We start from the raw sequence: 27,354 nt of genomic DNA, 5'->3' as shown, positions 1-27,354 counted from the left end.
CCAGTACAGAGGCAGAACACAACACTGACGTTCGTTTCCCTCCCACATTGTTGCTTGGAAGGCAGGGTGTGCTGACAGTATTCTGCAGCTGAGACTGAAAGGGCAGTTTGTGATTTGGTGAAGTGTATGAATGTGCTGTGATGGGAACAAACTAAATAGTTCTTGTTACTAGATGTCTTTTACGCTTACTGCATTTTGGTTAGTGGTTTATCCGGCATTTTCGTCGTCGGTCAAAGAAGATGGGCAGCGGTAGCAACAGGTGCGGTATTTTCTTATTCCTAGTGTGGTCACATCTCGTAGAGTACTGGTCCGTATTTCCTTTCACGAAATACGTGCAGCAAGAATCGTCATGTGCTGTTAAATGTGCATTCAGTCTGCGTCGGAAAACAATATCATTACTATTCACTCTTTAGGTGTTTCTGATCATGTGATCTTCTGATGCAAACCTGTAAAGTGTTAAATGGAACCCAGAATTCAAATGATGGTTCACTCATCAGTATGCAAATGAACAGACAGTAATAAATTTGTCATCGGGATGGAAATTTCATTTTTAGCTACGTAATGCATACGAAGTTGTACGGAGAATTTTCCCGTCATTTACAATTAGCGGGAAGTCAGTGAATTCTCCCATGACGTCAGTTGTGTCGTGTTGCGGTTGGTTGGAAACAGCAGTCGCAGTACATTCAGTTTCCTCGAAGCTTAAGTGGTGCATTTCGTAGTCCTTACTTACTAAATTGCACGCCACGAAACTCTTAGTGACACGTTTCAGGGTACATAGATACTGGAAAACGGAAACGTCCTTCGCAAGTGTGCAGTCCAGGCATGCAGTACGGAGCATTGGACAGCGTCTCCAGTACTTGGAGCTGCAACAACGGTTCTGCTCGCTTGGTCGGCTGTGTTCCTGTGAAGACAAACAAAGGAAATGGCGGAAGACCAGACTTTATGTGGGCCGTCAAGAATGGTTAAAAAAAGAAACTTATCACACTGTTACTCCGTGAGTTGACGACATTTGCACGTGACTGTTATAATTATTTATGCATGAAAAAAGTTGTCATTTGTCATGGTTGCTACTGGACATGAGGTCCTAAATTCCGTATTATGAAACCACACCGTTTCAGGGCAACTGTACATTGAAGATTTTTTAAAACACGTCACTTTCTTTCGAATGTGTTATAATCAGACGTCATGTAAGGACGTATCGGCTGCTAAAGCCTTCATTACATTCAGTTTACGGTGCGGGGGCTGATCTTCCAGCGGTTGATTGTGAGGCAGCGGTTGTAAGCGTTGAGTCACAGAGCAGAGGGGGGGCTACGGAGGTGATTTCGCGTCCTACCATCTCACATTCACGTTTGCAAGCTTCTGGGTCTTCTTTATTAAGTTAATTGCAGTTAGTTCTTAAATACTCGATATTGTGTACATACACTAATTCCCTCTCTCTGGAGGTGTGCGTATCAGGTCTGGGTTGTTATTACAACGATTACAAGGATTACAACGAAAAGCTCCCTAAGTACCATAAACACACTTCACACAAAATTCAAAACAGACATCAAAGACGACACTGTTTAATAAAGCAAGCAACAACGCGGATCAACCACAATGAAGAAATTCTGTGAGATCTGTAGAAAATAAAATTTACATGTTAGTGCACCCTAACAATGTCACAGCATCAACATAAGATCCCTGGGGTGACCGAAATCCTGTCCAAAAGGGTCTCGCCATTATGAACGCTACCTGTTCTCCGCAAAATTCAGATTTAATGGCAAAGTCGGTGTTCCGAATGAAACCTGTTGCTGACTTCAAATAGCAACAGCCACCAGGCAAACAGAGGTTATTTTCGTTTCATTGAGCACGCACCAGATACACAAACTTAGATTGTGGCTGAAATTCGTTCATGTACTGGCAAAATAGCAGAGAAAACCACCACCCGTCAGGCTGTTGTATGAGCTAAGGAATGAAATATCCTGTTACTGGATACACAAGACAACATATTACAATTTTATTGATCGCTATTAAGGGAGGATAAGAACTGAATGATTTTAGGGATATTGACTAGGAAACAGAGTGGTGCTGTGAGTTGGTATGTAAAGAGCCACTCGAAGTTTACGTCTGAATTAAAACACACGAAAATATTAAATGGTGCTTAAACTTCGACATATGGTACGTGTCTCTCGAATGCAGCCCCCAAATGCGGAACCCAATCTGCCAAATATGGGGTAGGATTTACTTGATGCAGACACTGACCATCCATACATTATATAGTTTTGAAGAATGCTTGCTTATTCTGCTTTTAAGTACACTGGCACGGAGAGCAACTACTTTAGACAGTCAACTTCTGAGGACAAAGGCCCGTTGCAAGAATTCACTATAAATCCAATAATTAGACAGTACAGTTACCGAATAAGAGCACCTCTACTCTGTACTTGACAAACAATTTTATGTTCGGATTTGGCCTCTAATATGAGGCACACAACACCTGTGGGGAAGGAAGTGGATCTAGCACTACACATTCCACCCTCAATTGAAAATATTCTTTCCACAACAATATTTATGTCTGGTACAGCAGGAGCAAAACTCACAAGCGTGTCTATATTTATACATGAAGTACCTGTACTTTTAAGTGTATTGAATACATCGCACAGTCTCTCATCTGTTTCCAAATTAGCTCTTTCCAATTCGTCAAGTTTCTGGGATACAATGTTGTTCCTTCTCGTCTGAAATGTTGCACATGAGTCTACTGCCTTAAGAATTATCAGAAAATTTAGAAGTTCAGCCCAAGAAACAGTATTTTTTTTTTTTTGGTGTTATCCAGTGAAATGATTTCAGAGGTTGAAGTGGAGAACTCTACTTTTCCAAACAAGTCTTAGAATTGGTAAAAGGCTCGTATTTGACTGAGTGAAAGTACTTTCTTTTCCAAGTTAATTAAAATGGTATTATTTCTTGAAGCAAGTTGAAACCGTGGTTATTTCCATCTTTTGGACTGAATTTAAACATTTTCAATGGGCATTGTGTGAAATGAAGCCAAAGAAGTGACTGTGTGTTCTCAAAAATTTGTTTCAGCAACGTGGGACACCTATTCTGAGATAGAAAACAATATTTCAAAGGTTCATACATATCAATAACTTTTGTAACTCCTGGCAACAATGACAACCATTTAGTTTTAGTACTACCTAGAACTTTCCTGTGTCGAGTATCAACGAAATCACAGAATGATTTCAGTTGGTCCACACGTTGAGGGTAAATGTGTGTCGTGCTCAGTGTAACTTATTTTAAGTTAAAGTAGTACGTGAGCCCAGGCACCGATGACCTCAACATTGATATCCCTGTAACCTTCTGTAACGAAAACTTGTCACACTCGTCCGTCATTTCTGGAGTAGCAAATGATCGATACGAATCGCGAAGCTCGCGCGTAAGTCACTGGCACTCAGCACGATGACGGAAGATGTTGTGTTCACACCTCTCCTCATCCCGTGACCAAAATGCAGCGTCTTTGTTCCAACTTTGCGTTCACCAAAAGCGGTACTGGGAAATCGGTTGACGAAATCCGGTTTTTGGGGCGCCAGGCGAAGGGGGTGTGTGTTGGCAGCTGTATAGCGCGGTTCGAGGTAACTGACTGTGGCGTGGATGGGACGCAGGCGGTCCGGCAGTGCCGACACAGACGTAGAAGTCCTGCTGCAGCCGTTCCCTCGCCTGCCGCGCGAGCTGGCAACGCCGCCCCGTGACGTCAGTGCAAGGGGGGGGGGGGGGGCAGCCGGCTGTCTGTGCGGCCCAGTTGTGACGCAGCAGTCTGGAGGGAAGCGGCGTGCCACGTTGTCCTGCCTGCCCAGACAGAGCTTGTGTATCTTGTGTCTCCACAGGAATAGCACAGAAAGGTAAGGCAGGAATCTATGGGAGCGGCGGATGTTCTGCACGCTTTTGTGTGGTTTGCGTCGCGTAACTCACTTACTGCTCATGTCTAATACTTTGTCTTACTTTGAAAAATTACGACCGCTACGAACAAAGGGGGTGGCTAACAGTGTGTTAAATTACCGTCTTGAGTGTTCAGTACTTTATAGCTCGTTACTTGTGGCATTGCGCCAGTCTATGAAAACTTGAGCGAGAATAACTTGGAACGAATGGAAAATTACGCCACATTCAGTCGGCTAGTGTTTCGATGTGCCAGTGTAGATTTCCACGGAATTCACGTACAACAGGCATTCAAAATGAAAACCTCGCGTTCTTGATTATGTTCGTAGGACGCAAGTTTACGAAAACCATCAAACGCAGAACTTTGCAGTAAGCGAGTTTTAGTGCGACAAGACGTATAGCGGCTTGCAGGCGTGCCAGAAATTTATTTTTTAATGTTTCGCGTAATGTGGCCGAATTCAGACATCTAAAATGTTGTCAAGATGTACTCATTCAGAGGTATAATCTTAAATTGCGGCTTTCACACAGTAAGAGAAGTACCGCAGTTGGAAACATTGCGCGTCGCGAGGTAACGTGACTAAGGGCGCTGAAAGACGCGGACGTTATTCAGACAGTATTTCAGAATGAGGGCAGTTACCGACTTCCAAGAAACTGCACGCAAGACTACAAAAACTGGAGAGATTGTTTCGCTACCCTCCCCCCCCCCACCCACCCACCCCGGCCACGTTGTCGCTGTTCATGGAGTCATCTTAGGCGTCAGACGTATCGTTGTAGTTTATCAGTACCTGTCTATTCGCGACGCAGTTTGCAGACAGTATCCCCACACCCCGTAGGGTATCTGCAAAAATTACATCGTCGTACGGCCCACACATCAGTAGACATGACGTGTCAAAAATTTAGACGCGCGATAAACGGGCTTTTCTTTAAAAAGCAGCGCAAATTAAGCAGACTGTGTTTACCCAGTATTTCGGAATGAGCACTTGCTTTCGAACACACATCAAGAACAATTTCAAACCGTTTGTAAACTTTCTCGCTTACATGCTTAACGTCACATGTTACTCGTCTGCAAAGTAATCAGACGTAGGAAGCTGTTTCGTGCGTGGGCGTTGCGGATCCTGATATCCGTTCGCGAATCACAACTCGTGGCGTCACGCCGACACGCTTGTGGCGATGAGACGCAGCACTAGCGTTCATTACCGTATTTTCACAATGTTCTGGAATTAAGGTTATGGTCAACGAGCAATCTGTAGCTTTCCCCAACACCCTCATTACAAACAGGCGACCATTTGCGTAGTAGTTGGCGAATTCTTGAGAATTTATCGTAATGTTTGTGTTTCACGAAATAAACATTTCGTGTTTTTTATCGCTCTGTCACGTCTCCTCGTTTGTGATTTGCTGATGAAATTTTTTTAGCACTCTACAACGCTGCATCGCTTTGTTTGGCTGTTCTCGTGTTACTATTTGCCTGATTAGAGAGCCCGTTGTGTCGACAAAGCAACGCGTCAGCCATCTGTGAGGCGCGTCGTGTTCTGTGCGGCCTGCGCTTCAGTCGTATATTATGTGAGGGAGGAATGAATGTCAGTGATTCTGACGCCGTCACTTACCAGCTTCTTTATTTGACGTTGAAATGACACGATTAAACTGCAGTGTAGATTTCTATGTGCAGCCTGTAACGGCGGCAGAATCTAGATTTAATTTGTGCCATTTCCAGTGCAACAATTGCGAGAATCGAGATAGATTTGTTGTTAGTTTCCGTCAGAGGGCTGAATCACGTCAAAATTATAACATTTGTGGGGGCATTTGCTAATTATGTTTGACAGAAGCCTACAGTAAACATCTTTTCGTTTAGCCAGATGCTGTTACAGAAGCCTTACCCGTTATTGATGGTAAGTCACAGTTTCGGAATCGTGGGTGGCCACTGACGTCACATTTACCGACACTTGGGCGTGACAAAGTACTTAAGACGACCTGTCTTGAAGAGTTCAGAAATCTCGTGTATCAGTTAGACTGCACATCGTCGTAAAACGCAAATTTGAATACCAAAACCATAAAATTGACAATTTTATCTTCGGAAACAGGTAGATCAACACGACGACTGTCCAGTGTCCTCCCTTCATCCACTGCCAGCAAAGAACGCGTGACGTCACGGAAAAGTGACTGTCGTCACACGTGAGGGACAAGATGATTTGATAAAAGTTGCGCGAATTTTATGTATAAAAAGCAACCCAGAATCAGTGCTGTAAATGCCCTTCACTTTCGTGACGTGGAACTATGTGTGGTGGTTTTCGTATTTATACTCGCCTGTCACAAAATATGCAACGCAATTGATGCACACCGTATTAAAGAGCTGTTCAAAACGTGTCGTGTGTAGCGAGATAAGATTTGCTGAACTGTAGAAAACTGTGGCGTTCACGGATGAGCAGTAGCGGCAGCCAAAACAGTTTCCTAAGAAGGCCGCCATTTAATCGCGAGTGTGTGGAATCGGCTCTTTAGGTCACACATAGATATCCAATAATAAGGGAGTAAGGTCACTCGTGACTTGGGAATGTGCACAGTGTTTCCGGGTGCTTTCAATTCATTAGGTGTTTCGTCCACCAGTAAAATGTGATAGCTGCATAAAATTTCACACTGTGGTGTGTCACATGATACTTCGGCCGGCAGTAAACCTGACTCAACGTGGAGTTAATGCATCTCGCATTGAAATTCGCACCAAATTTCGAGCCTCAGTAAAACTTCACCAATCTCGGAGATTTTGCGTTCGTCTAAGTGATACTTGCCTTTTTCGGTGCTCCGGCGGCAGCTTTCTGTCGTGTTTTGTGTACCATGAGGTATCAGTTCCGTCTCTTATTAATTTATTTGGTACGAATCTCTCGAGTGCTGTTGATAACATTTCTTTGAACTTTAAGCCTCATATGGTCTTCACTTACATAGTTTGGAAGGATTGGGGAGTGTCTCTTAGAAAGAAGTCAACCGAATTTTTAGCAGCTTTTATAAGTAGATATATTTCGCGTTTAGTTTTCCTGAATTTCTTTTTTACGGAATTGAGCCTCGCTACCACTGTGTGTTCACTAATCCCTGTATCCGTCTTGATGCTCAGGATTATTTGTGGCTAAGAGGTCAAGTGTGTTTTCGTAACCATTTCCAATATGAATGGTCTCGTGAACTAATCGTTCAAAATAATTTAGAGAGACCATTTAGAACAATTACAGAAGTTGTTTTGTATAGGGTCTCAAAATGAACTTCTGACAACATATGGAAGGTAGATTGAAGTCGCTACCAACTATAATTGTATGAGTAGCGTACCTATTTGTGATGCGGCTCAAGTTGTCTTTGAACTGTCCAGCAACTGTTTCATATGAGACCGGGGGTCGGTAAAAGGAGTCAGTTATTAATTTATTCAGGTTGTCGAATATAACCGCTGCCCACCCTAAGTGACAGGAACTATCTGCTTCAATGTCACTTGTGAGTTGGGACAGGCATTACATTATTTTTCCTTACGTTGTGCTTCTTGTTTCTGTTCTAGTGTAGATCATTACAATTACGGTTTTTCCCTCCAAAACCTAGGATGTTTTCTCTGTGACTCTGTAAATACCAGAGCTAAACAATGTAGAACAACGTACGTTACAAGCATAGCATTCTGTATTACCACAGTTCCTTATCTCTAACATTTTTAAAAATGTACGTAGACTTTAGATGACATGTCAATCATAGTTCTTAACTCTATTTAGTAGCGTATTTTCAGTCATGTTTTGAACATTGTCCCGCTACACTTTATTAACTAATGTTTCGCCGCAAGAGATATCGGATTTTAGAGAGTAAATTAATATGGAGTATGTCGTTCTTCTTTTCAAACGTTCACATACCCATTTCTTCTTTCCTTATTGTCTTTTGGGCATGCAGTTGTAGTAATTAAAGTAGGCACATTGCAGTGACCAAAATGAAATGATTAGCGTACATTCGCACTCTTTTACATCTTTCCGTTCTTGTTGTTCCCATGGTAATAGACTGTTTCTATCTCAATAAGTAAGCGTGAAAGGAAGCTACCGTACAGACAAAAAAAAAAATGGTTCAAATGGCTCTGAGCACTATGGGACTTAACATCTGTGGTCATCAGTCCCCTAGAACTTAGAACTAATTAAACCTAACTAACCTAAGGACATCACACACATCCATGCCCGAGGCAGGATTCGAAACTGCGACCGTAGCGGTGACGCGGTTCCAGACTGGAGCGCCTTTAACCGCACGGCCACACCGGCCGGCCCGTACAGATAGAGGGATCTGTATTTATACTTGGCACAACTAATCACATACTGACTTAGTCGTCGGTATTGCTTTCGTTTCTCAAATGTTATAAATGTTTCGATTTCGGAGAAGCAGCTCTGTATTTCCCCCTTACGTACTGGTTGCATCGAGTAAGATGGGAAGACGCCGGTTTGAAAGCGGACAGAAGTAGTACGAGGAAGGGCGTCCCTAACCTGAGGGATCGCTAGTCAAGCTACCTGGCGAAGGGGCAAGTGTGGCAAATGTCCAGCATGGCAAATGTCCGTCATTCGCTGTACCACTGTGTGCTTGTAATCTGAAGTTGAGCCACTCACAGAGGTCCATCGTGGGCTGTAACTGCTGTATGGCGGCGAAACTTGGTATGCTAATGCGCCCTTGGGGAACCGATTTACACTGGAAAGAAATGTTCCCATATATAATGCATTGGGAACGGAATGTGAACAGGAAGGGACAAACAAGTGAGAAAGGCAGAATGTCGATATTATTAACCGCCACTTGCAGAACTTGTTCAGTGTGAGCACCGGGGACTTCCGCGAGGTGTTGCACAGTGACAGATTCGCACCTGCTAACCAACATTGGAATTGATTTCCTCCGGCGCCAACTGGTTTCGCGTTAACGCATTAGCATGTCTACAGTGTTTCGCTGCCTTACCATACTCACAGACCACAGTGGACTTCGGTCAGTAGCTGCATTTTACTTATGAGCACCCGGTACTTCAGTGTCTCAGATGAAGAAATAAAAACGGTTCGCGAAAATTTCGCTGTCTCCTTGGTGGTCCATTTGGTGATACACCATTCAGTAGTTAATCAGTTAAAAAAATCTGCAGTTTTCTCAGACTTCCGTCGTGTGTTTCACTTTTCTCAAAGCATCAAGGCTCTGCAAGTACCCGTATTTCCAGTACAGGCGGCTGCCTAAACTGGAGCAGCTCGCAGCTGCTGATAGCGGCCGTCGACATTGACCCGTGGCGTAATGGTGTGCTGCGTGACGTCACACACACTCACGGATACAACAGAACGCGTGGCTGCTATATTATTTTCTGTAAAGTGTTGTGGAGGAAAAGTGATCCGTTGCTTGGCCAGAGTTCTGGTACAGGTTGTCAGGTTACAGTATGGTTGTCACTCAGCGGAGCCAAAGAAATGGAATGTTACAGTAACAATTTTTGTGTGGCACGTATTTCAGGCATGTTAGCTTTCGAAGAGTGTTGTACGTCCGTTTTGGTGACGCACATTTGGAATCGGCAGGTTGAGTGCTGGGCGCCGCTTGCCCCTGGTGTGGGGGCAGGTCAGGTCCACACCTGTGCAGCCAGCCGGCCAGCCGACACGTGAGCACAGAGTAACATTTGTCTGTGACGTGAGCACGGCGGCCAGCGGCAGCCCCCACTCTCCGGACGAGTGCAGACCGCGCTCTCCCGCCCACGGTTTTTTTGTCTGATTTTTCTACTGCGTCTCACTGTTACGTTCCTGTGTTTCGCGCCCTTTCAAATTTTCGCAAGCCCATTGGCCGAGTGGTCTAAACAGAAACAAAATGGCTCTGAAGATGATCGTGCATACATACGTGTGACGCGAGTTCTCGGTAACATCCAGTATGGCCTCTATTTTGTGTACTCAGTGATCGAGTGGCCTTCTGCTAATATTTAAAGTTCATTTGAGACAGCCACAGCGCAATGAAACCCTGTTTTAATCGCTAGATTTTCGAAAATAAACATTAAGAGAAACGGGGCTGTAGCAGAATTATAAACATTATAACTTAAATATAGGAGCCAACCGCAGTTACGACACTCACAGTTTAATTACGCAAACCCGTGACCAGTTTCAGATTTTCAAAAATCCGTTGTTAAGTGCTTTTACAAGCTGATCAATACTTGCGTTAACCGCCATTTAAATGAATATTCGTTTCTGTACAAAATATCAAATTTGCGCGATTGGTTTTTCTGTGGAGATGCGAACCACTTCGGAGCTTTGTTTTCGGAGACCACACTGTTAGATGGAAGGCAACAGTGACCTCGACTACGGATTCAGTGTGCTTTCAATGAAAAATGAAACTTGGAATTTAATCCGTATATTACAACCATCTCACTCAAGAAAAAGATAATCGCCCCTTCAGAATTGTATTCAAATTTAATGACTTCTCGTATTGTTCTTCTGAGGATCTCATCGTTTCACAAAATAAGGAATACTTCGCAAAGGGCAATTTAAGCTCAATTCGTGCTTAAAGTTGTCATTCTGTTACCAGCAATTCGAACTAAAAGCTGCAAAAGTTTGAGACTTTTTCTTCTGACTAAAAGGATAGTTGCTGATCCGTTTTGGTCTGAGGTGCACTGACGAACCCACCGTTGGCCTTCATCAAAAAGTCTCTTCGCAAACAAAAGTTAAATGTCTGGAATGATCGTCTTTCAATCCATTTCTAAAGCATTATAACATTTGAAAACACTGACAGGTTACTGAAACATTGATTGTAGAACATGGAGCACCAAAATCGTGATTTGGATGTGAAATGCTACTCCATGATTTAGTTGTTACGCACAACTAGCTCTTTATTCACACGAGGTAATGAGCGTTGTCGGCAGAGGATCTCAAATTGATTCCATATTTATAAATGTCGAGGAGGCTCTTTACGGTCAAGCGATAGCTTCTCACTTGTGCGACTGGATTCTTGGTTTCCTCTCAGAAAGGTCGCAGTTCGTATTAATTGACAGAAAGTCATACAGTAATACAGAAGGAACCTCTATCTTGCTCCGAGCAAGTGTTCAAGGCCCTCTGCTGTTACTGATCTACGTAAATGCTTTAGGAGACAATCCGAGCAACCATTTTAGATAGTATACAAATGGTGCTGTCATTTACCGTCTGGTAAGGTCAGCAGAACAGTGAAACCAAATGCAGAATGATTTGGAGACGATAACTTGATGGTGAAAAGTGGCAACTGCTCCTAGGTAATGAAAAGTGTGAGGTCAAATAGAGAACCGACTGAAATTACCATTACGAACAACTTAAATTGGAAAGAACACAAAGAAAATGTTGTGCGGAAGCCGAACCGAAGACTGTGTTTATTCGCAGAACAGTTAGGTGCAACAGGTCTGCTAAAGGGACTGCCTGCGCTACGCTTGTCCTGCCTCGCTGGGAGTGTTTGCTGTGCGGTGATGGACGGTGACCAGGTGCGACTGACTGAGGACGTCGAGTGTGTCCAAAGAAGGGCAGCTCGTTTTGTTTTATTGCCAAATGTGGGAGACAGTGTCACGGATATGATACGCGAGTTGGGCTGGCAATAAGTAAAAGGAGATTCCGTTGCGGCGAGATCCTTCCACGAAATTTCAGCCACGAGCTTTGTCCCGCGAATGCGAGAATATTTAGCTGACGACCACCTGCATAGTCAGGTGTTCACCGTAATAAAGCAAAAGACACTAAAGTTATCGTGGCACAGTTTGAAGTGTCCATTTTTCTCCCGCGCTGTTGGGAAGTGGAACGGGAAAGATGCCTAAATGGCTCTCAGCACTTAACTACTCAGGTCATCAGTCCCCTAGAACTTAGAACTACTTAAACCTAACTAACCTAAGGACATCACACACATCCATGCCCGAGGCAGGATTCGAACCTGCGACCGTAGCGGTCACGCGGTTCCAAACTGAAGCGCTTAGAACCGCACGGCCACACCGGCCGGCGAACGGGAAAGAATTAGTGGGAGTGTAATTGGATGAAACCTCTGCCAGGCTCTTAAGAGCGAATTGCGTGATACTCATGTAGATGTAGAAAATGTGGTGTGGCATAAACTGTATGAATACTAGATGTGAGCCCGCATCTCGTGGTCGTGCGCTAGCGTTCTCGCTTCCCACGCCCGGGTTCCCGGGTTTGATTCCCGGCGGGGTCAGGGATTTTCTCTGCCTCGTGATGGCTGGGTGTTGTGTGCTGTCCTTGGGTTACTTAGGTTTAAGTAGTTCTAAGTTCTAGGGGACTGATGACCATAGATGTTAAGTCCCATAGTGCTCAGAGCCATTTGAACCATTTTTTGAATACTAGATGTGAAAAACTTTGTTGTATATTGGGTGATGAAATAAACGTTTTTGTTACGAAATATCCTTACTGGTGCCACAGCACACTCACTGATCTCGCCGTAAGACGAGAAGCGCATGTATATGTCAGGTGTGTGTTTCGGAAATTAGTGGTAAGCTTCTGTGAGACGAACTGGTGAGCTGGTCGGTCCCTACATTTACGCACTATATAATCAAAATTAAACTATTTACGCTAAGGACCCCCTCCCCCCCCCCCCACACACACACACAAACACACGACGGGGAGTGCCGCGCAAACCGTGAAAAGACGCCACAGACAGGGCGGCTAGCCCACGCGGCGGGGTCACCTTTGGAACTACTCGATAAGCTTATACTTGAAATTTCATATCGGTTGAATTTACGGCAGCAGAGAAAAGTCACCTGAAAGTCGTCCAAAACGACTACAAATAATGGAGCCGCTGTTTTCTTAATATTGGAAAACGTGGGGAATGGTCGGATTCCATAATAAATATTTACGGCTGCCGAATGATAACGCAGCCTGATTCCTCACAGGAACTTGATAACTTTTCTGCACCGTTGTAAACTGGAACGACATAACACGACCAAATAGTACCAGGACAAGCGCTCCGCAAACCTATTCCCCTTCGTGAGCACGACGACTCCCACGCACGCCTGCCCTGCCGTGTTCCGTGTGTCAGGCAGGCAGGCAGAGGCTCGGGTGCGGCCCGTGTGTTCGCCGGCGTGGCTGCCACGCGGCCCTCACAGCGTCGACGCGGAGCGCAGATGGCCGTAGAGCGGGGCGGTGCCGGACACACACACACACACACACACACACACACACACACACACACACTGCTCTGCTGCGCGTCCAGTTGCGTCCGTTCGACGTGTCTTCCAACCGTTGTACGTTTTTAGGTGAATTTGTGCTCCGCAACCACTTCACGTCTGCCATTTGGGCGTTAGTGCGAAGACGGAGAGGAAGAGCCGTATTACGATCTTCCACTGTGCGGCAACTTAAAAAAAAAATGGTTCAAATGGCTCTGAGCACTATGGGACTTAACAGCTATGGTCATCAGTCCCCTAGAACTTAGAACTACTTAAACCTAACTAACCTAAGGACAGCACACAACACCCAGCCATCACGAGGCAGAGAAAATCCCTGACCCCGCCGCAACTTAAGAAAATATTGTAAAATATTAGTTTTCAGAGGTCCGTATTTTGCGAAGTATCGCGTGTACAAATATGATCGATCCGCGAATACAACTGTAAACTCACGAAGTGCACATTTTGCACTAAACAAACGTTCAGTGGGTGAGTCCTCTGCTGACATGAAAGTCGCCCAACCGGTAGTACTGTTTCTTCCGTACCTCACGCAGCAACGTAATGTCAGCGGTCAGCACAGAAACATTGAGGCGTTTCTGAGCTGTCCCCGTGTTCTTGGCAGTGGGGGTACGGCCCCTATTGAACCCCTAAGGAGAAAGTCGTTAGATCAGTCGACATGGAGGTCCAAAGGAACAGAGCCACATCATGTTGCACCCCTACGGCCAATCCAGCGATGCGAAAGTTCGTCGTTTAGGTAGCGACAAACATCGATGCTCCCACAAGGGTAGTAGGCTTGTCTTGCTGGAACATGAAATTCCTGGAATCCGGAATGAGTTGTCGAAACAACCACAACTGCAACATATCGAGCTAAGATGTACCCGCCACAGTTGCCTCACAGTATTAAAACGGCCCATTCAGCTTCGCCTGTCACTCGGCACAGGATACATTAACCCTCGGCGAATCTCCTTCATGCGCCGAAATTACGTGAGGTTTTTCAGTACTCCAGTCGCTCACATTGCGGAGATAAACTTTTTCAGAAAAGTGTTAGTTGCTTTGTCGCTGAATATCAGCGTGGGGGCGAAATGTCCATCCTCAATCCCTGCAATGTGGGGCAAATCTGAAGGCGCCGGCCATAACAGTCCGCTTTTAATTGTTGTTAGGGATCCAGACGGTACGGTTTGGAGTGTGACCGCCGACGCACTGTCTTCCACACACTTTGCTGCGGTGTTCAGAGTTCGTGGCTTCTGCGTGCTATTGACTTGTGTCGACTGCGTACAAAAATCTCGTTCACGCCCCTACACGGTTTTTTGCAGCTGCCACATTTGGTCAAATACCTCGCATGTTCCAACACACGAAAAGTCTTCCCTTGCCTCGTCGGCATTTTGGCAAGGCGCTGAATTCGTAATGGCATGCAATCATATTCGTACACTTAATACTGCGGAAAAATGTGAATTCTGGAAACGAGTGAATCGTTGATGGTAGCCCTCTGTCTCGCCTTTTACCCGTCGTCCTTAGTTTCTGCACAAGTACGGTACTGAGCAGCCCAACTCATGATCTCGATCCCCTTGCTCATCTTACACAAGGCCAGGAAGTCTTTAAATTCCTAGTCAGTCTGGTTGACAACATTGCATTTACGAATTATTTCAATAACGTACGTAATATCTGTACACGTAATGTGCCTCCAAGAACACCCGCGAAATGTTAACCATCAAAGTACTTCTGTGCCCTTACAATTAATCACTGCAGCGCCTAATATTTAATTCACAGAATCTGGTACTTTGTGAACACGCTTGGTTACACTTCACGTGCTGACTTTAATCCCAGTACATACACTGTGTACCGCACTGTCGGGAATCTTTCCGTAAGCAGCGAAAGACAATGTACGTAAATGAAGAGTATGTGCCTACTTCTACTGAACTCATATTACTCCTCTGTGGTACACAATTTAATTCTGTACGTACATGTAACCGATGCAGTTCCGCGTGTAACTGACGTATACAAAGACGCTGGTATCTTTAATACGTCGAGTGTAAGTGTTTGAATTCTAAAATTGGATGTAGAAGTTCGTTATGTGGAGAGCCAAGTACGGAAAACCACTGCATCAATGGCTTTATTCTTCTTTCAAAATAATGCTGAGAAATTTATACACAAGTGCTTTCTAACGCGTAAATACCTAGTGTATGGTAAGCTATCAGTGTTGCTGTTCATTAACTTGTAATTCACGCCCTGCCTACCCTTAGTTCACTTACAGTATCACTGAAGCGTCGTTCCTTTCCGTACGTAAAACTGCGATTACAAGTTACGAAATGCCACAGTAGGTGAAATAACGCCCTCTATAAAGCACTGCAGGACCTTTGCTTGTCTCTGAGTTGCACAGCTGATACAATGAATTTTCGTTACCACTCACGAATAATTCCGTCTCTCGTTTATTGACGATTAAAATGCTTAATACTTGGGCAAATCTGCTGATAGAAAATATCGTTCTCCTTACTGTTTATCTAAATATGCCCCCGACCTTCATGCCTTCTTTCTTCTGTCGTGTAAATTTTGCCAACTCCAAGGAAACAAGACGACCGGCAAGTCAGGGATTTCAGTCCGCTTATCTGTCAGTTTCAAACAGCTGTTTGTCTTTCTTTTTCTCTTACAGAAATTATTATTGCGTATTTCTTTATACTTACCGCGTGTACAAATTATTTCCTCTTTACTTATTTACATAAAAATATGCGAATAATCGTTACCACCTAGACGCTCGTACAACATGAAAATTATATCTGTGGACGGTTAGTCTCTAAATTGGTTAAAAGAGAATTACTACCATCTTTGTAGCCTCTTTCATGTAGGTGCTTTAAAAATATATTCATTACGTGATGAACGATGCAGTTTTTTATAAACACACGCAAATATTTATTAACGTGACTTTTCTCGACCGAAATATTTCAGACAGGACTAAAGAAAACAACGATGGCGTCAACTCTTGACAGTTTTTGTGTGGTGATCCACAGTGAGGACCATACTGTAGTTAGTTTCTTACTGTGCTTAGTTTGAAGCGTCAGAAATTAAACTTGGTATTTGAACCTAAACTAAGTGCAGCTTGCGGGGATGACGTCATACAGCGATATTGTACGCGGGTATATTGTAAGAATTCGTACCTGTAACTACGAGATTTAGAGGGATTTTTTCCTTGCTCTTTGTTCAATACAAAGCCACAAAATGTGGCACCAGTGCTCCGGTAGTATAAAACCGAATACGGCGACCGGTCAGTCTCTTCTGCACCAACGAATCAGAGCGCAGACAACAGCCACTTACTGGAAACTGTTGAAAGTGACCAGCGCAAATATATAAGGGTAACTGCAAAAAAACAGCCGCCACAGAATAACAGTTCCGGCCATCGTACTCGGCGCAGCACGAGGGAACAGACAGGAAAAATTTAGGTTCCTCTTCCGCCCACGAATGGCGCGTGGGTGGGGTGATCCTCCGTAAGGCGTCTGTATTGGCCGCAGTTTCTCGATTTTTCTCGTCGTCGTCATTTCGCTGCAAGCCTGGAAGCTTCGAGGAGACGCGCTGGCGCTGCGGAACAGCGGTTGGTGGGCAGGAAGCGGGCGTCCGCGCACTGCAGATAACCGCGGGTCGCCAGTCCAGGGTCAGCGGGTGACGTCACGCGGCGAGGCTGGTGGAAACCGGCTGCTGCGTGCACACTGGTGTGTGGGGGGGGGGGGGGGGGGGGGCGACGGCGGCAGCAGCAACACTGACGTCACGGCGCAGCGAAGAACGGCTTCGGTGAACAAAGTACCCACCACCATTCCGCAAAGTCGTCTCAGGTTTGGATCTGTAGGTGGTTACTTAGTTTCACTACATGCCCCATCACGATATTAATTTTGTGGTGCTTTAGGTTTAGATTTGATTGATACACGAGAAGTGTGTTGGAAAAGAGCACTGTAACGTATTACGATTATGCACATGACTGTATACAGGTACATTCATGACGGTGCATTTTGTGTACTTCATATCGTTTGAAAGCGATGTTTAACGCTGAGCCGGAAAACATTGGCGCGTAAAAAATGTGTACGCCACAGGAAGTTTTTAGGCAGAAGAACGTTTCCTTCAGCTTGGCCGATCTGCTCGGCGGTGGAGATGACCCGAAGTTACGGGGGCGGCGCAAACACCCAGACCCCAAGAGAAGGAAATTAGCGACTCGGCCGGGAATCGAACCTGGGACGCTAACCACGGACTGCGGACACTGCTGCACGGACCGTGAACACGAGTCGGTCTGGGATACGCTGTGCGGGGCTCACCACCTCTCTTTCCTGCTAGGAGTAGTCAGTGTTCCGAAATTCTTCCGTTTTATCTCTGTGGAGGGCGGGGCACCAAGGGGGGGATGTGAAGATGTTCTACAAAACAAAAATCTACTCGCATTTTGACCTAGAACATGCGAATTTCTTCTCAGATGGGTCTCTGATAAGAGACGTGTTGTCCGTTCAACGGAAAGAACGATTGTGTTTTGCGGCATGGAATATCCGCTGGCAAACTTCGGGGTCACGTTATTCTGTTTACACTTGTTAATAAATGAAATTACCATGCTAGTAGTCGCAATTATGTAGGAAAATTATATTACAAATCGCCTACTTTCAAAAAGAAATTCATAGCTTAGATCCTCAATAACAGAATTGTGGTTGTGGAATTGCATACAAAGAAAGATTAATTAAACAAGAAAGCTTATTAGGTGTATCTTGAAATATCGATGCACTATTCGAAGTCTTAAAATTATCGAATAGATGATTTTTGGGCACAGGCCACTGATGTCATTGCCAAACAGAAGGAAGAAATCGCTGCAAGGCATGCGAAAAAACTGTCAAATTTGTCCAACAAGGATGTTCCAATAATACAGGTTTCACACACACGTTCTGTGAACGTGTTATTAATAAAACTTCTATAATGTTTTCAACAGCTAAGACGCAGTTACTGTCCAAAGCGCTGAAATTCAATATCGCACCTGCGATTAAAGAACCACACGTGGTAGACAATTTCATAGTAGGCCTTAAATTAGGTTTGGAGTGTACCAAAACGCCAAAGAATGTTCAAACGCGGTTTGGCTAATAATCCTGTAAAATCTTAGAAAATGAATGATCTGTCGCTCAATCAAAGCATTACGTTATAGAACCGTGAAAAGTATTAATCGTAAACTGGAGAATAATGGCGCCCTAATTACGAAAGCCGATAACGCGAACTCGTTAATTATAGCTTCCAAAGCGGAATACATAGAAAAAAACAGGCATTTTTCGATCAAAATGGCATTACTTCCATCGAATCAGATCCTACTCAAGCGTTACAGAAAGAGATAAGAACAGGTTTGCAGAACACTAATAAATTAATAGGAGTGATTCTAAAGAAATGACTACTGAATATGAAACCGAAGCCTCCCATACTAACGAGTCAAGTCAAAGTTCACAAAAACTTCCATCCGATACGTCCTATCGTGGACAGTGCAAACAGTACGTACCACAAGCTGGCTGTCTGTTTACATTACAAAATAAAGGACAACTTCGCTTTCCAGAAAAATTACTTTCAGAAACTGTCTAATGGTAAATAAACTGAATAATGTAATCTGCCATGCCACATCCGAGCTGGCCCCCTTTGAGGTTTCCAGCCTCCGTACCAACGTACCTGTAGATCGGACTTAAGCTTCCATAAGAAATTAACAGATATTGAAATTGATGTGCTCATGAATCTCCTGCGCATTGTTTTGAGATACAATTACTTTTCTTTTAATGACAAAATATACTCACAAGCGTACGGGTTAGCATTGGGTAGCCCTCTAGCAGGGATTCATGGATACGATAGAATCTCAATTTTTTGTTAATAATATAGAGATGGCGGAGAAAATAAAGTTATATGCCGAGATACGTGGTTGATATTCTCTTGGTGATTGACTCGTCCCAAGAAGACATAGATCAGATACTGGTACTGTTTAACGATCTCTTCGAGAAAATTATTTTTAGTCTTGAAAACGAGTCACCCAGTAGGACGTTGAACTACTTATATCTTACGTTATCTATAGTAGATGATCACATTGAATACGACATCTCCAGGAAGCATAGGCTGAAAAAATGTCATACCGGCCGATTCTGCACACCCGCTGGCGCATGAAATGGCACTTTTCACTCTAGTATACATAGAGCGATATCCATTCCCCTATCCGCAGAAGCCTTGGAACACGAACTGGCAACCCTTGAAACAACAGCGCGAAATAACGGTTACGAGCTTGAAATGAAGAGACGGCTCTAAGACAGGAAAGTAAATAATAATGGGACTAAAAGTTCCACTTTAGGTATCATGCCAGAAGTTAGTCCCTTCATAGGTAAAGTTTCATATTAAATAGGGCGTCTTCTAAAGAACCAGGGGTTAGAGACAATTTTGCCTACTAATAGCAGGCTGCAGAAGAACCTGATTGACACTTTAAAAAAGCCTAAATTGTCATTATCCGGAGTTTACAAGATTGCATGTGACAATTGTCCGAAATTTTACATCGGCCAAACAGGAAGAGCCTTACTAACGAGATGTAAGGAAGGAGCCTATCCCTACTTAAATTGCGGATGGCAAGCGTGGTTCGACATTCGCTGAACACTTGGTGCAAACGGCTCACGCATCCAACCCTCCGAATAATACTCAGCTCTTGCATTGCGAAGTTCACGTACTACACGACAAAAAATAACCTTCTTAACGACCAGCTGCAGCTGCGAAGCAAAAACTTTTTTGAAGGTGTTCAACCGTTATTCCATCCGCCATAATCGTAGGGAGTAATCAACATGTTTTAGCACTCCCGTTTTGCCGAATAGCTGGGATCATCCGGTATTTCAAACACGTAGTTATCCCCAAGCGGTCAAGTTCGATGTTTAGCTCAAATATGCTAGGTTGGCTTAAAATAGTAAACGCATTGGCCCCTTCACTTTTGACGTCCAACAAATTATTACAAATGTCCTTACAGGACAACGTGTACGTCAGTTTCGTTAGCCGCACGCGGTTGTTCCTAAAATTTTAAGTTTAGGAGTACACGTTGGTATGAGTGTCAACACACACTGTCGCGCATGCGCTCTCGATGCTGTGGACAGTACCAGTACAACGTCCGTTGCTGCCGTACAGCGGTCGCGGAGTGGGGACGTGGCTGTTTCCCGGATAAGTTGTTACAACGTGGCGACGTATTTCTGTATTATAGTTTTTAGTTTCTGACGTTGCCCGGTATGGACAAATCGTAGTTCCTTTTATTCTGAAGGAGGCTGGGTTATCCCAACTGAAACCTAGGTAAACATTGCAACTGAGGCTGTTGTTAATTTCAAATTAATATTTATACAGCTGCTGACAGGGCCGCGAAATGTTGAAAATGTTATAATGTCATCTCCTCTTCATTACTGCTCATACATAAGCAGCTTATTTTCTGGAGTTGGGCTTTAAGAGCGTCGTTGGTGGCTGCTCCACACGCCGGGCAGGGCGGCGTGAGGCGCACACAGATCGTCCCTGCAGCTGAAAGCAGCGCCGTGCCGTATTCGCGGTGCGCACTAAAGGCTGCCGACGCCGACTGCCGCATATCGGCGGCCATATTTGTCTGCACGGCATGCAGCCCGTCTTGTTCTCTGGAGTGCGTTAGCTTTATTCACGAAAACGTGATACCTGGTTTTGGTAGTTATATGGGGACATCAGTTTGAAGAGGTACGGGCACAGACAAATTTCGAAATCACCGATACCGGCTGTGTTTTACACATAAGGACGACGTCGTTTTGAGATCTCGTGATACCAGAAGACAGGAATGTGCAGTTAGCTGCTGAGCTCGGAATAGAAATGAAAGAAAACTACAGGTTCCCCTAGAAACGTCCTTTCGTGCAAGAAATACAACTGCGTCTTTGCAAAACAAAACGGAAGCTAATCCTACCGCTGATGAATAACAGAGCATACTTTTAAAGTGGGCCAAGCCATAGATCCAGTCTCGTATTTACGCCGTGACAACAGTATTGTGGGAAATCGTAACCCATTAGTCTCCGTCAATGCACGATAATTCCAATTGCATATTCCAGTGTACTCAACGAGATTCTAAATCGAAATACAGTGATACGTAGTTCTGAAATAAATTCAACTCCATGTTTGCAATGTACGTGTTAATTCCATCTCCGGATCACACTTCAGCGCCCTTGAGAGCTGCAGACACACTCTTCTCACGCTTACAGCTGTGGTAAACATTACCAAATGGTTTCGCGTTTTACGAACCCGGATTGACGTGAGCTGTGGAAGTTTGTGCGGTATTCGGGTTAGTTCAGATCCGGCCCAAATTTTCGTGTTTCGCAAACAGCGGCGGTCAGTCCGGATTCGCGAAATTCGAATACAGTACCCAATAAATGTAAAACTGTTTCCCATCTACACGAACCTACCGTTATATGTAGGGATATGTTTGTCAAGCCCTAACAACTTGTGTATCGGAAAAAAAATCCGAATGGCGATTTCGTAAGTTTCTCATTACTGTGTCAGATGTTACGCTTGCACATGTTCTGTATAAAGGAGATAACTTAAAGTGAATCGTTACCACTGCCTGGTTGCTTATACTATTGTAAAACTTGCTGACACTTTAGTTTTGTGAAGCACGATGGATGCAAAGCACATGAATCGGCAGACACGCTACAGTTCCATACTCTAGAGACCAGACCTCTACAGTCATGTTGTATAGAGGTGACCGGTTTTTGAGCACTGACTGTAATAAGTGTACCGGTACTTGTTGTGTCCGCCATCTTGCGTATTGATACACCCTCGTTCTTTGCAACGCGAACTTCGCAATCTGACGCCAACAAAAGAATTGGTAGACAGTTCCAGTATCCCTACCTTGCGCCAGTTACTGTAAGCAACCTTTTTCCATGCAAAACCCAACTTCTGTAAAAATGAGGGTTGCAACCTTGTTCTGGGTGACTATTCTATGTGCTCAGTTTAATCTCAGAACGAACGAGTTTTCTCGTTGTTTCGGTGATACCACAAGGCAGCTTTGACCTTTATACAGGTCATGTAGGTAGGATAGATTCAGCTTGCTATTAAGTGGCAGAACAGAAACGAGAGAGAATTACGGGTTCCCTCAGGAATGCTTTTTTACGAAACAGATGTTATTGTACGTTAAGAAGTCGAACTATGGCAGTGTTGACGATGAAATAGGTAACATAGTTTGGAGTACGTGCTGACTGAGTAAAATACCCTCGTATTTCTGTTCCTGGCCTAGAATGCAGCCGATGTAATACTGCAATAATTACCAACAGAGGGGGGACCCTGTCGGTTTCGGATAGTATCACAGCGGGCATTAGTGGCAACTAAGATACTGATCTAGACAAGATTTCTCTTGATATTATCTTTTCACTCCTGTTGCGCTCGCGAATGGCGCGTGGGTAGGGTGACCCACGGTAAGCCGTCTTTATTGGCCGCAGTTTCTCGATTGTTCTCGTCGTCGTCGTCATTTCGCTGCAAGCCTGGAAGCTTCGAGGAGACGCGCTGGCGCTGCGGAAGAGCGCTTTGTGGGCGGGAAGCGGGCGTCCGCGCAGTGCAGGTAACTGCGGGTCGCCAGTCCAGGGTCAGCGGGTGACGTCACGCGGCGAGGCTGGTGGAGACCGGCTGCTGCGAGCACAGTGAAGAGGCGTCCGCATCTCGCGGTCTTGCGGTAGCGTTCTCGTTTCCCGCGCACGGGGTCCCGGGTTCGATTCCCAGCGGGGCCAGGGATTTTCTCTGCCTCGTGATGACTGGGTGTTGCGTGTTTCATCATCATTTCATCCCCATCGACACGCAAGTCGCCGAAGTGGCGTCAACTGGAAAGACCAGGCGAACGGTGTACCCGACGGGAGGCCCTAGCCACACGGCATTTCCATTTATAGTGAAGAGAGGGGGGGGGGGGGGAGGGGAGCAGCGAGACTGACGTCAGGGCGCAGCGAAGAACGGCTTCGGTGAACAAAGTACCCACCACCACATTCCGCAAAGTCGTCTCAGGTTTGGATCTGTAGGTGGCTACTTAGTTTCACTATATGCCCCCATCACGATATTAATTTTGTGGTGCTTTATGTTTACATTTGATACACGAGAAGTGTGTTGGAAAAGAGCACTATAACGTATTACGGTTATGCACATGAGGGTAAACAGGTACAGTCATGACGGTGCATTTCCTGTGCTTCATATCGTTTGAAACCGATGTTTCACGCTGAATCGGGAAATACTGGGAAGTTTTCAGGCAGAAGAACGTTTCCTTCAGCTTGTATAAATCATACAGAAGTGTACATGTTGGCATAATTTGACAACAGCAATTGTATAAATTTTTCGTTCTGGCATAGATATAGTGAAAGTTGTCTGTGGACTGGCGCGGACACACACCCACACCCACACACACGCCCGCGCCCGCGCGCACACATTAGAGTGGTCCTACAAGGGTTTAGTTTTTACCGACTGAGCTGCGGAACCATGGAAACGGACTGAGGTGGCGACGTTTCGGTGTTGGCCGGGAGATTTGCACCGGGGGTTGCTCTGCCGGTAGGAGAAAGCCGTCCCGTTTCACGCGACTTGGCCGATCTGCTCGGCGGTGGAGATGACCTGAAGTTACGGGGGCGGCGCAAACACCCAGACCCCGAGAGAAGGAAATTAGCGACTCGGTCGGGAATCGAACCCGGGACGCTAACGACAGACTGCGGACACTCAACTCGGAATCTGCAGGTGGTGCGGACCTTACACTGTGCGCGTCGTCTAGGAAGGTATTCCCCGAAATTTCAACCTGGAAGGGGGTGAAAAGGGGATGAAGGATGTGTCGAAAAATGTCGCTATTAAGGCAGTGTTGAGGGTAGAAATGCGAAAACTGGAATCTAGTTTCTCTGTCAGAAAGTAATAAAATACGTGTCTCAGTGTTGCTGAAAATGCAGCCCCGAAGAGTCCAATAGCGCATGAAAATCTTTTAGAAAATATTTCGGTACATTAAATAGTTGTAAAGCTAAATTTATGAAAACTATTTTTGCTCCCCTGTTAGATGTAAAGGAATATTTGTTAAAGGATGAAAGTTGGTGTGGAAATATCTACACAACGCAAAAGGTGTGATTTAGAAAAACTCGGCACTCCAGCTTCCAGAATAGCTTTTTGGTCAGAAATACATTGTGAAAAGACCATTCTTACATGTGTAAGTAGGCTGTTTATGTTTTCTTATTGGTAACGCCACATAGCGCTCTGTATGAAAATCACTGGCTGTGCTGTGTGCAGTCTGTGGCTAGTTTACATTGTTGTCTGCCATTGTAGTGTTGGGCAGCTGGATGTTAACAGCGCGTAGCATTGCGCAGTTGGAGGTGAGCTGCCAGCAGTGGTGGATGTGGGGAGAGAGATGGCGGAGTTTTGAAATTTGTAATACTGGATGGCATGAACTGCTATATATATGATTATTAAGGTAAATACATTCTGTTCCCTATCAAAATCTTTCATTTGCTAACTATGCCTATCAGTAGTTAGTGCCTTCCGTAGTTTGAATCTTTTATTTAGCTGGCAGTAGTGGCGCTCGCTGTTTTGCAGTAGTTCGAGTGAGTAATGAAGATTTTTGGTGAGGTAAGTGATCTGTGAAAGGTATAGGTTAATGTTAGTCAGGGCCATTCTTTTGTAGGGATTTTTGAAAGTCAGATTGCGTTGCGCTAAAAATATTGTGTGTCAGTTTAATCTCAGTCCTGTACAATTTTTCTAATGGGACGTTTCACATGGCCTTAATTCTCGTGAAAAGCTAAGATGCTGTTTCAGTTGGTGAAGAACATGAAAATTCTATTAAATAAGAACAAATAAGTTTCTGCAGGCCACACATTCCGCGCGATCAAAGCGGCGGTCGCTCGGCCAGTTGTTTCTGGACTGCAGCCGCGGACCGATCATCCGACTGTAGTCGGGCGAGAACGGAGCCAAAAGCACTGATTCGAGCTCAGGTATCAGAACATGATTACTGCCGCGATATAAAGTCAGTCAGAAATCCAGGGGAACAGCTCGTACTGAACACAGGCGTGTAAAAGTCAACCTTTTACAAAACTGTTGGCGCAATGAACAACTTGGCGTTACTCGCTGTAATAAGTGCTACTGATTTTAGAAATGCAAGTGTTCAGAAACACTCGTTTTCTGTTACAGTAAGGGATCACAAATGTAGCATTGTAGGGCAGCGTGGAGGGTAAAAATCGTAGAGGGAGACCAAGAGATGACCCAACTGAATTACGATCTGGTTGATTGTATTGACAGCGGCATTCGACTGTTTGCCGGTGATTCTGTAGTGTACAGGAAAGTGGTATCACACGATAGTTGTGAACAAGTCAATGAGGATTTGCAGAAAATAAACGTGTGGTGTAATCAACGGCAGTTATCTCTCAATATCAGTAAGTGTAACTTACTGCGTATAACAAAGCGAAAATCCCCATTAATATAACAGTGCAAGATAAATGACCAATCTTTGGATGCTGTAACATCCGTCAAGCATCTGGGTGTGACTACTCGAAATGATCTCAAATGGATCAGATTACACAAGTAACAGGTAAGGCGATTGCGGTTTATTGGTAGACTCCTAAAGCGATGCAGTCCTTCAACAAAGGATTTGCTCACAATACTTCAGTTCGTCCAGTCTAGTATTGTTGGTCTGTATGGGAGCCTAATCAGTTGGGTCTTACTGAAGAGACAGAGAAGGTCCAAAGAAGAGTGGCAAGATTCGTGACTGGTACGTTTAGCCATCCCGAGAGCGTTACAAATCCTATAGAAAGTTGGAAGTGGTCTTGTGACAGCCAGAGCGAGAGCACCAGCAGCAGCGAGTACTGTTTGTATAAAGCGTTTATTTTGCATTTTGTTTACGACCTTCCACTAGGGAAGGGATTCTATTTGTGTTTATCTGCTCTGCATAGCAACTAACAGTTCTTGATAAAACTTTACGTAGTTTTCGTGTTAGATTTCTTAGTGTTTCCTTGATCGTTTAGAACAGAAAGCGCCCTAAAACCGTCTTTGTTTGTTTCGCGGCCGTTAGCCACTAGTCACTTGAATCAGCAGTTGTCTTGTGGCAGCCAGAGCGAGAGCACCAGCAGCAGCGAGTACTGTTTGTATAAAGCGTTTTTGTACTTATTTGCTGCGCTTAGCTTTTAAATAGTTTTTCTGGGAAAACCTAGCGTAGTTTTCGCGTCTCGTATTTCAGTGAGTGTTTCTTGATTATCAGAGTAGCTCATCAGAAGATTATCTTGGGAATTTGTCACCGTATAGGGTAGGGTAAACATAGTCATGTGTAGGGACTGTGGTTGTTGTGAGCGGACGCAAGGAGAATTGGCCACTCTTCGGGGGCAGGTGGAGGCTTTGTCTGTTAGGCTCATCGAGCTCGAGGCGCAGGCGTCGGCTCGTAGTGGCGTTGGGGCAACTGTGGTGAGGCCTATGCCTACTTCGGTGGCCTTGGAATCACATGGAACCCCTGATGTCGCTGCGTCTTCCGGCAGTGAGCATCTTACCGGTCAGCCATCACTCCAGGGTGAATGGCGGACAGTGGTGGGCTCGCGCGTGCCTGGCCGAAAGGCGAAGGTGGGATCTGGCCGCGTGGCAGCTGCCTTACCCCTTTCCAACAGGTACGGGGTGCTTCCTAGTGGTGATGACATCGTTTCCGAGCCACCACAGGATGCCTCGCCTGTTGGGCCAGTGGCCGATTCTCCGGGAAGGTCCCGACAGTCACAGAGGGCGGGCCTATTAGTTATAGGGAGCTCCAACGTTAGGCGGGTTATGGAGCCCCTCAGGAAAATAGCGGGTAGGTCGGGGAAGAATGCCAGTGTGCACTCTGTGTGCTTGCCGGGGGGTCTCGTCCGTAATGTGGAGGAGGCCCTTCCGGCAGCTATTGAACGCACTGGGTGTGACCGGCTGCAGATAGTAGCACATGTCGGAACGAATGACGCCTGCCGCTTGGGTTCTGAGGCCATCCTTGGTTCCTTCCGGCGGCTGGCTGATTTGGTGAAGACAACCAGCATCGCACGCGGAGTGCAAGCTGAGCTTAATATCTGCAGCATAGTGCCCAGAGTCGATCGCGGTCCTCTGGTTTGGAGCCGTGTGGAGGGTCTAAACCAGAGGCTCAGACGACTCTGCGACTATAATGGTTGCAAATTCATCGACCTCCGTTATTGAGTGGAGAACTGTAGGGCCCCCCTAGACAGGTCAGGCGTGCACTACACACCGGAAGCAGCTACTAGGGTAGCAGAGTACGTGTGGCGTGCACACGGGGGTTTTTTAGGTTAGAGGGACCCCCCCCCCCCCCCCTTGGGCGAAACGATAAAATACCTGACGGCTTACCAGAGAGGACATTATCATCGTTGATAAAGAAC

At 45.2% G+C, this 27,354-nt stretch overlaps 1 protein-coding gene across 1 annotated transcript in view; it reads left to right on the top strand.

Annotated features, from left to right (window-relative positions):
* Positions 1-3,745: 3,745 nt before the first annotated feature.
* The window catches only part of LOC126159855 (ankyrin-3-like), a 65,158-nt gene continuing 41,549 nt past the window's right edge, over positions 3,746-27,354 (top strand). Inside the window, exon 1 of the mRNA XM_049916665.1 lies at positions 3,746-3,869. The gene's annotated coding sequence lies outside the window, so the exon portion shown is untranslated. The remainder of the gene's footprint in view (positions 3,870-27,354) is intronic.

This window comes from Schistocerca cancellata, unplaced genomic scaffold (assembly GCF_023864275.1).
Source record: "Schistocerca cancellata isolate TAMUIC-IGC-003103 unplaced genomic scaffold, iqSchCanc2.1 HiC_scaffold_1148, whole genome shotgun sequence".
Taxonomy (NCBI): Eukaryota; Metazoa; Arthropoda; class Insecta; order Orthoptera; family Acrididae; genus Schistocerca; species Schistocerca cancellata.
The sequence above is the reverse complement of the archived record's forward strand: the minus strand, read 5'-3'. Positions and strand labels throughout refer to the sequence as shown.